Raw genomic sequence first — 12,090 nt, 5'->3', positions numbered from 1 at the left:
AAACCCTGAGATAACAAAAATCAGTCCTGTCGCTTCGTTATCACTTGATGTGCTCTAAGCTCACCAAAAATCGAGATTGCAACAGAAATATCATTGAAATATTCAGAAAATATTTGCAATACTAATACTGGAGCAAGTTTTAAAATTCAGACTGGTTTGACTTGGAACCAGTCAAACTGGCTGAGTTGATAGGCCATCGAGTCAACTCCATACAAAGGGCTGCTTTGGTACGAAACCAGATCAAGTCTTAGTTTTATGAGTTGAAAATTGAGTCATTGAATCTGACTCGATCTGAGTTTGAGTTGAAGCCCAAGTTGATAGGTAGCTGAGTTGATGTCTGAGTCCAAGTTTTAAAACCATGCTCAACAGATAACCCAAATATGATGAATTATCACGAAGATAGAAAACATAAAAGAAACCACGTTGCTTTCAAAGTGATGGACTGCACACTGTCTAAAGGGGCTGCTTGCCGCCCAAACTGGATACCAATACCTTAAGCCTAAAAATCCTTGAAATATAAGAGAGACAATTGTATAATGATACCTTATAATGAGATAAAATTCATTTAATTATAGCAGAAAGGAATCTTAAATTCTTAATCCTGGAAAACATGGCCGGCATACTGAGACATAATAAAAGAGTTTTATGTGTGTCTAACCACATTTCCTACAGCATGAAATGACATTTTTTATAAAAATGGTTACGTTGTATAGAGTGATTAAATGTTGTCACTATACCTGTATGACTTAATAACAAATAGACTCATCGACTTGATAACCGATTTTTCCATTGAGGACCATAAATATATTGGGAGGGACTAGCCTCTTATAGTGTTTCTTTCTTGTTGACTTTCTTTTTCTTCCATAGGCACAGGAATACTGCCTTACAAACTAAGTTTATAATAGGATTAAAAATATTCAAACTAAATTGTTCAGAAGAAACTGTTAGCTTTTGGGGTTACTCAGGAGTGTTTACACGATTCTTGTGGGTGCTTCATGTAATGTGAAGTGCATGGTGTATGTATGAACCTTGTATGTGCCATGATGGACATACACCTATGAGGTTACTTCCTCATTGATTGCTAGACCTCATCTTGGTACTTATTTTGGAGACCCTCTGGAGCTTGGTGAGTTCTTCATGATGGCCACATGAAGGTTGCTTTCTTGGGAGGATGCTTGCATTGGAGGATTGTTGGGCATCTTGGAGGAGAGTGTTGAGCCCTAGATGATACAGGTACACTTTGGTTGCTGAAACATAAAAACTGATAACTTGTAGGTTTGAGTGTAAAAATTCACAAAAGGTATTCTGTAATAATAATTTATTATATATATAAAATGTACAAGTGATAATGAATGTTACAATAAGGCCTTGCATTTATACCTAGCCAGGTGACCTTTCATGATTATGCGTGTCTTTAAAACATGCCTTTCCACTTAACTAATGACTATTTAATATTTACATTTATTTTTATTTATTTATTTGTTATGAATTATATTCATAACATAGCCCCTTCCTTCGGAAGCTTTAATGCTGTGGATTTTCCTCACTTAGTGTCTGTCATCTCGATGTGCATAATCCCGTCTCGTCATATAGCTCATCAATAATATTCCCTTGGATTTTTTTTTTTTTTATTAACTCTAATTTTTTTTATAACTCTAATTTTATTTTTATTTTTGTTGTAACTCTAATTTTTTTCTTTTTCTCTCTTTTTTTTAATAACTCAATTTTTTATTTTTATTTTTAAATAACTCTAATTATTATTTTTTATATAAATAAATAATAATAATTATATTATTATTATGATTTTTTATTAATAATTAAATTAATTAAATAATATGATTTAATTATATGAATATGTCCAAAAGAGCGTATGTCTTCAAAATTAAACCACGTATCTGACTGCAACTGTTTGACCCAACTGTCACGTCTTTTGGACTGTGCAGAATATATGCATCGGAAATCGTTGGCCTGCAAGAGAAACGTGGAGCGGAAATGGTGGCCAACAAGGACTGAGGATAGGGCAGCGAGGACACACCAGCGTGCTGTGATCTCCAGTGGTCGAAAACGGCAACAACGGCTACCGTGTGCGGAAAGGCCTGCAGAGTCGTCAATCAGGCTAGTTGATCGTTGACCATGGCTAGATGTCTCAGTCTTCGACGGCTCCTACAACGTAACCCACGCAGCATGACCATGCATCCAGAACCATGCCTCCGATTGTCTGCGTGCTAAAAGACCGACGACGCTGCTAACTGGTGCAGATGTGGGGGATAGGGTAGTGATGGGTCAGGACTAGTTTTTTTCTCGGTGTCGATGAAAAGGGACCTCGGCTTTTGATTGGCACTGCTAAAACCATGACCATTCTCCAACCTTTTTCTTTTGTTGTTTTTTCCATAAGACAAATGGTGGCTCATGTCATTAGCAAGTGGGGTTGGCGATCGATGAGTCATCTTCACAGGGGAAGGGCAAGCATTTGACTTGAGTGAACTATCAGAATTTTGCACAGGTGATTCCTCTCTATGGCCATCCAAGTACCTTTCAGTTCTATTGCCAGCACGAAGAATGGCCTGCTCTTTAGGGCGATCATGGTCATGATCAAACTTCTGTGCATGTTGATTATCCTTGCCAAGCTGAGGCCTTTCTTCAAATGAAGTATCCTTCCATTCTGATCCAACTTCCACAGATTTTACCCTCTTTTTCTCCTTGTCAATCTTTGAAACTATTTCACAGGCTCTCTTCTGCTGATCCTTGTTTGCGGCTACATCCATTACACTGGAGCATTGCAAATTAGAGGCCAATCTATCCTGAACTAATAAGTCATCTTCACAAACCCTACTGGTTCCTCCATGTTCATCTTCAGAAAAGGATTCTTTAGATTCACTGGATCTACACATCTTGGAGCCTTCTAATTTCTAAGAATGTTGGTTATGGGAAGTGTCATGTTCTGGATATCGATCATCAAAATAGGAACTATACTCTTGGTCGCTCTCATAATGCTTATCTTCCTTGCAGCGAACCTGCTGCTTAGATTCATCTTTGAAATGTTTACTATCATGGTGTTCTATAGTGCAATCTCGATGAGACTGCTCTAGCCTATACTTCTCATATTTGCTTTTATCATCCTTTTTTTTCCCATTATGGTGCCTTTCATCTTTGTGGTGAGTATCTCTTGAACGATATGACCTTCTTTCCCTGTCTCTATCATCATCGATCCATCTATCCTTGTCACCTAATTCCTCCCTCCGCTGAAGTATGCGATTTTCTAGTTCCTTCCCAAGTTCAGGATTACGAAGCTCGTCTTGTATCTTCCATTCCATATTTCTTTGCCCTTTCTTTTGAGGAGCCTCTTGCGGACCATTCGCGCTTTGGGAACCCTGTTTTCCAGTGTCTTCAAAATCATCTTCTTGATCATTTTTTGCAACATCTTGATCTCCAACATTATAATCACCTACTGCTTCATCTTCTTCACCATCTTGACTGATATCATTTTCATATACATCATTATCTATTATATTTTTATTTTCATTATCATCGTTCTGATCAACATCTTCTTTTCTTGCTTCACCTTGTTTTGTTTCTTCACTGTCGCTATCACCTTCATTATCGATTTCCTTTTGACATGCTTTAACTTATGCAAATGATTTTTCTAAATGCTAAAATGCTTCTTGAATTTTACTAAACTGTTCCACTCATTCAGGATGTGAACATAATGGCACATTGTGCGGCGAACAACGTTCAAAGACCCGCATCATTATATTGTGTGCCATGGCTCTGATACCACTGAAACATAAAAACTGATAGCTTGTAGGTTTGAATGTAAAAATACACAAAAGGTATTCTGTAATAATAATTTATTATATATATAAAATGTACAAGTGATAATGAATGTTACAATAAGGCCCTGCTTTTATACCTAGGCAGGTGACCTTTCATGATTAGGCGTGTCTTTTAGACATGCCTTTCCACTTAACTAATGACTATTTAACATATTCAGTGTTTGATTATTTAATATTTACATTTATTCTTATTTATTTATTTGTTATGAATTATATTCACAACAGTTGCTTACATGGAGTCTTGTTCTTAACCTGAGAACACTTGGTTGAGGGAGTGATTAGGTTGATGGGGTGGACTCAAAGGAGCACATGACAGTGTTGGAGCTTTAGAGGGTTGTGGATGTGGATCATTGTACATTCTTGAGCGTTCATGCTTTAGAGCCTTGCTTGTTGAACATCTTCTTTTTGAAGCTTGAATTGTGTCACTTGTAGACGGAGTACTAGATCTGCGTATCATCTCATAGCTAGGTTGCTTGCAATGGGCTAGGTCCTTTATGTATTGTTAGCCTTCCTCACCTTCTATATAAATAGAGGGGGAGAGTGTAATATCCCTTGGGGGGGTTGCAGTTAGGGTTGAAAAGAGCACATGACAAATTGCACCAGTATCACAATATTTCTTCTAATTTCAAGCAGAGATGATATTGAATGCACAACAGTCTAAACAGGTAGTTGATTTTACCAAAAATACCAACAGTATATAGCAGGTTACAATTTCTCAATCTCACTCATAGTGCTGTTATACCAGAAAATATTGCTGTACAGTACTTACCAATTTATAAAACAGTAGCAAAACTTGTATTGAATGTACCAGCAATATACACAACATTAGTTAGTCCTATCAGCAGTACTGGATATTCGGCTGATTTAACACACATACAACCTACTTACAAATTCATCAGTTTCCTTGCCACCTCAGGAAACTCAATCCCTCTTTCTGCTCAAATTACACCTCTCAGATTGGCTGAACAAACCTTCGCTGCTGCCTAGAGAAGCCCTAATAGGCCTCACTGCTCAAACCAAGCTTCAAAAAGGATTTTTGCTGCCACAACTGACCCTCAGAAAATATCTGCCGCCTCGATATACCTCTGATAATGGCACAGAGGTGATCCACTGTGCAGAAATTCCTTAGAAATTTGCATCCACAGATTCAGGCCTTGTAACAGATCTATGCCATCCTTCGCTGCCCAGGTATGCCATGTTGAGAAATCTAGGTGATTTCTCTTACTTGATGACTGTTTGTGATGTATTTTTTTTACTTTACTTCATTAGCTTCTTGATTTGTTATTAGTGTTCGTCTTCATCAAACAGCTACCAAACCATAAAGAACTATAAGACAAAGGACACAAGATATAGGCAATCAGTCAGGGCTAAAACCTCTCCGAACCCTGAGAGGAAAAATCCACACAAATTCTTCTTCTTATAGAATCTTCAATTGACAAATTGCAAGACCTAGACCCTTGACAATGAACCTCTCCAAGACCGAGTCAAACTTGCATCAAGTCAAAGATAACCTCTTCTTTATTCAACTGCAATCTATTTTTCAACTTCAATTTCGACCCTGCAATACTTATCTGAAATTCTTGGCCTCGTTGACTGCAACTCTCGGCTTCCTGTAATAGACTTTACTTTTCACACATGTGACAGATTGAGGATGTTAGAGACTTCTTATTTCCTTCTCTTGGGCAGGCTTCCTTTCTTTGACTATTTGGCTTGCTATTTCAGACTTCTTTCACCCTTGATTCATCTATTTGGACTGACTGTAATTTCATCTTTCTGTAGCTGAGAATGTGCCCTAGTTGTTGATTTTTGGTAGCATCAGATGTGCTTTAAGCCTCAAATTTGCAGGGAGGCTAGGACACATGTATTCCAGAATACCCAGAAATCATTTTGGGAAATTCCACCCGAAGAAATTTTATTAAAATATATTTTTTTTTAATGGAGGCCTAAGTCTAAACTTAGGAGGGTTGGGAAAAAAGCTCTGATGCTGAAACGACTGTGGAAGGAAAACCTAGCAGCCGCCGCCGCCGTTGAACGAGCTCACGCTGTCTGTAGCAGACGCTGTCACTGACAGTCCTATGGAAGTTGAGGTAGGAGGGGAGAGCTCTGCCTCCCCTCCAAAAGGAACAAATCGCACTGACAAACAGCCAATCGAAGAGATACGACACCCTGCAACCAAAGACGTAGAGAAGGAAACGGAAAAGCAACAGCAGCCAGACAGGACGACGTCCTTAGACAGACCTGCAGAAGAGGAAGAAAGCAATGGACAGCAAAATGTAACAGGCCCCTCTCAGACAAAAGTGACTTCAGCTACTTGTATCCCAAAAGCAGCGGAACCAATCAAGATTGAGTTACCAAGCCACCATATTAATGGGGAAATCCAATTTATGCAAGATTACGCACTCATTGGAAAGTTCTTGGGCTTTTGGCCCATAGAGAAAGCCCTCCAGGGCTGGATAGCCTCCAAATGGAAGCCCAAAGGACAAGTTACATTACAGCTTGGCCCAAAGGGCTTCTTCACAGCTATCTTTAACTGCCTAGAAGACAAAACCAGGATATTTGAAGGAGGCCCGTACTTCTTCAACTCTTCCGGCCTATATCTAACAGATTGGAAGCCTCGCTTCAATCCTGACAAAGAAGACTTCAGCTGGGCACCTGTATGGATCAGAATGTATTCCCTTCCGGTGGAATACTGGAGAGAAGAAACTTTAGCAGACATAGGCAACAAACTGGGATCCTTCATCAAAGTGGCCACAGAAACAAAGACGCGAAAATACACCTCATATGCCAGGATCTGCGTCAAAATGCACCTCACCAAGACCTTAGCGGACACGGTAAGTCTTTTTCATGATGATTATGAATGGAAACAGACTCTTGACTATGAGCACATCCCTTTTCGTTGTAGAAAATGTCATGAGCATGGTCATCTCTTCCGAGATTGTCCCCTAAATGTGCAGCTTAAATTCCCTTCCGGTGAAGGTAACCTTGACCCTGAAGGCTTCACAAAAATCCCAATCCGTCGCCGTCATGGAAAAAAAACTCAAGCTAATCATGCTCCTGCATTCAAAGCTCCCCCTCAAAATCGTTTCTCTGTTTTAGCCTCACAAGATATTCCTGTCATGCCTGAAGCAGATACTCCTGATCCTCTGCAACATTCCCAGACATCCCCCAACAGATCTGAGCCAACCTCATCAACTTCTGCACTTCCCATCCATGCCGAAATACCCTCCTCTGCCTCAGAGCCAGGGGCTCTAGTTTCCTCCAAAGGAAAAACCATGTTAAACGAACCCACTCAAGAGTCAGATATGGATTTAGATGCCGCTCTAGCTCTAAGTCTTCATGATCAAACTATGGAGAACGCTCTCATTGCTGCAAATGATATGGAGGAAGATCGAGAAGATGTTGATCTCGAGGAATTTGACATATCCAAGCTGGACATATCCAAACTGGAAGCTGCATGCAAGCAAAAGGAGTATAACTCAATCCCTCCCTGGCAATTAGACAAAATAGAAGGAGTACTCACAAGAGTACAACATCACAAAAGTTTGGGCATCCAAGGAGGCAGTCATTGGGATGGAAGAAAAATCATCAAAGAACCAAAGAAAAGGGGCAGAAAAACAGACTTACAGCGCACCATAGCAGTAGGTGAAATACTCATGGATTCGGGGCAATTCCCCAAGTTGACCAAGTTCTTCAAGCCCAAATCCCCGTCTACATGAAGCTACTCTCATGGAATATAAGAGGACTAAACAGTCCCACGAAGCACAGAGTAATTAAAAACATCATAATGAAAGAAAAACCAGCAATAGTATTGATCCAAGAAACAAAATGTAGCAGCTCAACAATAGATAGTCTTAGCAGCAAAGTATGGGCAGGTAGCAGTTCGATAGCAGTGGACTCCTCTGGAGCCTCCGGAGGCCTGGCCATCTTATGGAATCCTCAGGTAGTGTCACTCGACAATTTTCATGCCACTCTGCATCTCATTCAAGCAACATTTCACCTCATTGGCACCAGCATACATGGGCATCTTACCAATGTTTACTTCCCGCAAACAATACAGCAGAAATCTGATCTCCTGGACACGATTTCCATCCTAAATGCAAACAGAAAGTTTCCTTTATGGATAGGCGGAGGAGACTTCAACATCATAAAATCTATGGAAGAGAAAAGAGGGGGTCGGACACGGCTAGATAGTGATAGCAGTAGCTTCAAGCAATTTATACAAGATAACCAACTCATGGACATCTCCACCTCAAATGGCATCTTCACCTGGTCAAACAAAAGAAAAGGAGCTCACCAAATTTCTTCAAGACTAGATCGATTTTTAGTATCAGACAATGCCATACACCTAGGCGGAGAGTTCAATGCAGAAATTATCCCTCAAGGAGGCTCAGATCATTGGCCTATTCTTCTCCAATGGTCCAGACCTGGCATCAGCAGCAACAGACCATTCAAATTCGAGGCCTTCTGGCTCACTGACAGTAACTTTAAAGAGGTGGTCAATCAAGCCTGGACATCCTTCATTCCGCCGGCAGGAGCTAGGATGTATCAGTTCCAGCGAAAGCTGAAACATTTGAAGCACTCACTTAAAATTTGGAACCGAGATCATTTTGGCAATATACAGCAGAACAAACAGAAAATAGAATAGCAGATGAAAGAATTACAACAAAGATTTATTCTGGAAGGACGCACTGAGGAACAAACACAACAGGAGAAAACCCTATGGAGTCAAATAGAGGAGAGGCAAAAACAGGAAGAAATCCTATGGCGGCAAAAGTCGCGAGTAAGCTGGCTCAGAGAAGGCGAAAGAAATACTAAATTTTTCCACAAAACAACCATCCAACGGCGCATGCACAACAAAATCTCCTTTATTAATAATCAACAGGGAGATAGATTGGAAGCTCATGAAGATATGGAGAAAGAATTCACTGGATATTTCAAGGACATTCTAAAGGAACCCAATGAAAATAGAGATGAAGCAATCCAAGCCATCACTCAGCACATTCCAAAAATTATCAATGAAGATCACAACACACAACTTCTCCAGCCTGTAACGCTAAGAGAGGTAGAAGACGCCATATCTCAGCTCAAAGATGGAAAAGCGCCAGGGCCTGACGGTTTCACGGCCAATTTCTTCCATGAATTTTGGGATCTCATAAAACTGGAAGTGTGGGAACTGGTGGAAGAATCCCGAAGTATGCACTGGATACTCCCATCCATCAACTCAACCTTTATTGCTTTAGTCCCCAAGGAAGCCGCCTCAAACAAGCCGGAGAAATATCGACCAATAGCACTCTGTAATGTAATTTACAAACTAATCTCAAAGGTCATTGCAAACCGTCTCAAACCGCTATTAACACTGCTCATCTCCCCAGAACAGACAGGGTACGTTGAAGGCCGGCAAATCATGGATGGAATTATACTTTCAAACGAAGTCATCCACTCTTTAAAGCTTCTCAAAAAACCAGGTATGCTTCTCAAATTGGATCTTTCTAAAGCCTTTGATAAACTCAGTTGGAATTATATACACAAAATGCTCTTAGCTTTTGGCTTCAGTGTAACCTGGTCCAGATGGATCATGAATCTAATCACATCGCCAAGCTTTTCTGTTATTCTGAATGGATCTCCCTCCCATCCCTTTCGCCCCTCTCGTGGCATCAGACAGGGGGACCCTCTATCTCCATTTCTCTTTGTTTTAATGGCTGAAGGCCTGAGCAGGCTCCTCAAATCAGCAGTTTCCTCTCAAAACATTAAAGGAATTTCTCTTCATGGGCGACCACCCCAAACTCATCAGCAATTTGTTGACGATACAATGCTCTTCGGGCATCCCTCTGCTAAAGAAGCCTCTGCTTTCAAATCCCTTCTTTCCCTCTTCTCAGAAGCTTCAGGCACCTCCATTAATGCGTCCAAATCTCAGCTTTTTTTCTTTAATACCCCTCCCTTCCTGCAAAGGATCATAGCCAGGATCCTAGGATTCACAATTTCCCACTTGCCGTCAAAATACCTAGGTGCCCTCTTACTGATTCTGTTATCAAGCAGATTACTTGGAAATCGTTATTGGACAAAATAGAAGCCAAGCTCTCATCTTGGACTTACAGAGCTTTAAATCTAGCCGGCAGACTTGTTCTAATCAAAGCAGTTTTATAAGCTATGCCGCTCTATTTATTCTCTATTTTAGCAGCTCCGAAAGGGATTTTAAAAGAAATTCGAAATCTTCAGAGGAACTTTCTTTGGGGATCTACAAGCTTGAACCGAAAATGGGCTCTTGTCAAATGGACAGAAGTTTGCAAACCAAAATCAGAAGGGGGGCTTGGTCTCAGAGATCCGCTCCAAAGCAATAATACCATGAGTGCTAAAATCTGGTGGAACTGGGTCTCCAAGCCAAATACACCCTGGGCACAATTATGGCAGGCCAAGTATGCTCGAGGCAGTCAAGGGAATGAACTCATCCGAATAAATCCAACATCGCAGGGATCTCTAATTTGGAACAATGCAAAAACCCAAAGTAGCTTCCTTCAGGAGCATAGCTTCTGGGAAATCAACTCGGGCAAGACAGCTCGATTCTGGGAAGATTCTTGGCAACAACTTCCCAAACTGGCTAATCTATTCCACAAACCGCACTGGCAAGCTCAAATGAACCAAGCAAACATTCCCTTGGTACATCAGTTCTGGCAACCGTCTACAAATCATGACTTCCAAGCATGGAAACCAGCGCGTCTCTGGCAAGCAGACTGGCAGGGAGAAGAACATGCAGATATAGATCAGGAACTCAGCAGCAAAAAGATTCGAATCTCGAATCAGCTAGACAAACTCAGATGGGGCTACACAACCAAGGGTACTTTTACAACTAAGGAAGCTCATCAACTACGATACTCCAATCTCAGAATGGCAAAAGATCAACTATGGGAGCAAGTTTGGCAAGCTGGGCATTGGCCTAAAATATCAACCTTCCTGTGGCTTCTCAGTAGAAAACGCATTCTAACCTGGGATAATTTGATCAAAAGAGGCATTGTAGGGCCTTCCAGATGCCCAAACTGCAATACAAATTGTGAAACTATCAAACATTTAATGGAAGAATGTACGCTAGCAAAACAAATTTGGGGAAGAATTGAGAAATGTAGCATGAGAACACACCCAAGGCCGGAGGACATTACAGACACTATAAGGAACTGGGAAAAATATCCATACAAATGCCGGATACTTAATTCCTTATGGCGCATTATACCAGGATTCACTTACTGGACACTGTGGAAAGAGCGAAACCACAGAATATTTAACAGTACCTCAAGATCTATAGATGATATCTGGCTCAAGCTAAAAGAACACCTACAGGAAACTCTAGCCATCAAAGTCTGGAGCAAGGATGACATGCCGGAAACTCAACAGGAGCTTTGCATTATGAAGGAATGGAATCTAAATCTCAAATACTTAGTCAAAGAGACAATTAAAACCTCCACCAGATCAGCTTCACCCTCCTTTTGGTCCCCACCTGTGCACAACTCTTATAAGCTCAATTTTGACGGTGCAGCTAAAGGCAATCCAGGACCTGCTGGTTTTGGAGGAGTTATCCGACGTCACAATGGAGAAGCAATGATAGTCTACTACGGCTCCATAGGGAAAGATACTAACAACGCTGCAGAGCTAGAAGGTCTCTGGAAAGGTATATGCACAGCTGAACAGCATCATCTCTCACCTCTTGAAGTAGAAGGCGACTCACTCATCCTTATAGAGGCAGCTAAACGAATGCAAGCAGGAGCTAAGGCAGTCAAAATAGCCAAAAGTTGGAGATTATTAAATCGCCTGGAATCCCTGGAAGAAAAGCTCCAAGTTCTCCATAATCTATCCTTCCATCATGTAAGGCGGACAGCTAATCAGGTAGCTGATCGGCTAGCTAATCAGGGAGCGTCTCAGTCTATACATTTCTTCTTCGGCCCTCTGGATATGGTAGAAGATGACAAGCTCAAAAAGGATTGCATCGCTTTGGCGCATAAAGAAATCCTTCCCCCGGATGCGGGTGTCTAATCCAGAGCGACGGCAGGTACAGCTAGCACGAGGAGGCCACATGGCCAGAGATAGCTGCCACGAGCCAACCGACTGCGGGACGAGGCATGTCAGGCCGAAGGTTTTAATACAGGAGCCATCGCTCCTGGGTTCAATCGCATTAATGCGGGTAGACGGTGATTGCAGAGAGCATTCATGGCGCTCAGGTTTCAAGAGCAGGCCATGGAATTTAAGATGGCAGACTGGTTTGGGGGGCGAC

General features: G+C 41.2%; 1 protein-coding gene across 2 annotated transcripts in view; it reads left to right on the top strand.

The window, feature by feature from the left end:
* The window catches only part of LOC149185123 (uncharacterized), a 162,286-nt gene that overhangs the window by 103,163 nt on the left and 47,033 nt on the right, over positions 1-12,090 (top strand). The gene's annotated exons all lie outside the window — the stretch shown is intronic.

Source organism: Pinus tabuliformis, chromosome 3_2, assembly GCF_031772625.1.
Source record: "Pinus tabuliformis cultivar Carrire ecotype Pingquan chromosome 3_2, CPIR1, whole genome shotgun sequence".
Lineage (NCBI taxonomy): Eukaryota > Viridiplantae > Streptophyta > Pinopsida > Pinales > Pinaceae > Pinus > Pinus tabuliformis.
The sequence above is the reverse complement of the archived record's forward strand: the minus strand, read 5'-3'. Positions and strand labels throughout refer to the sequence as shown.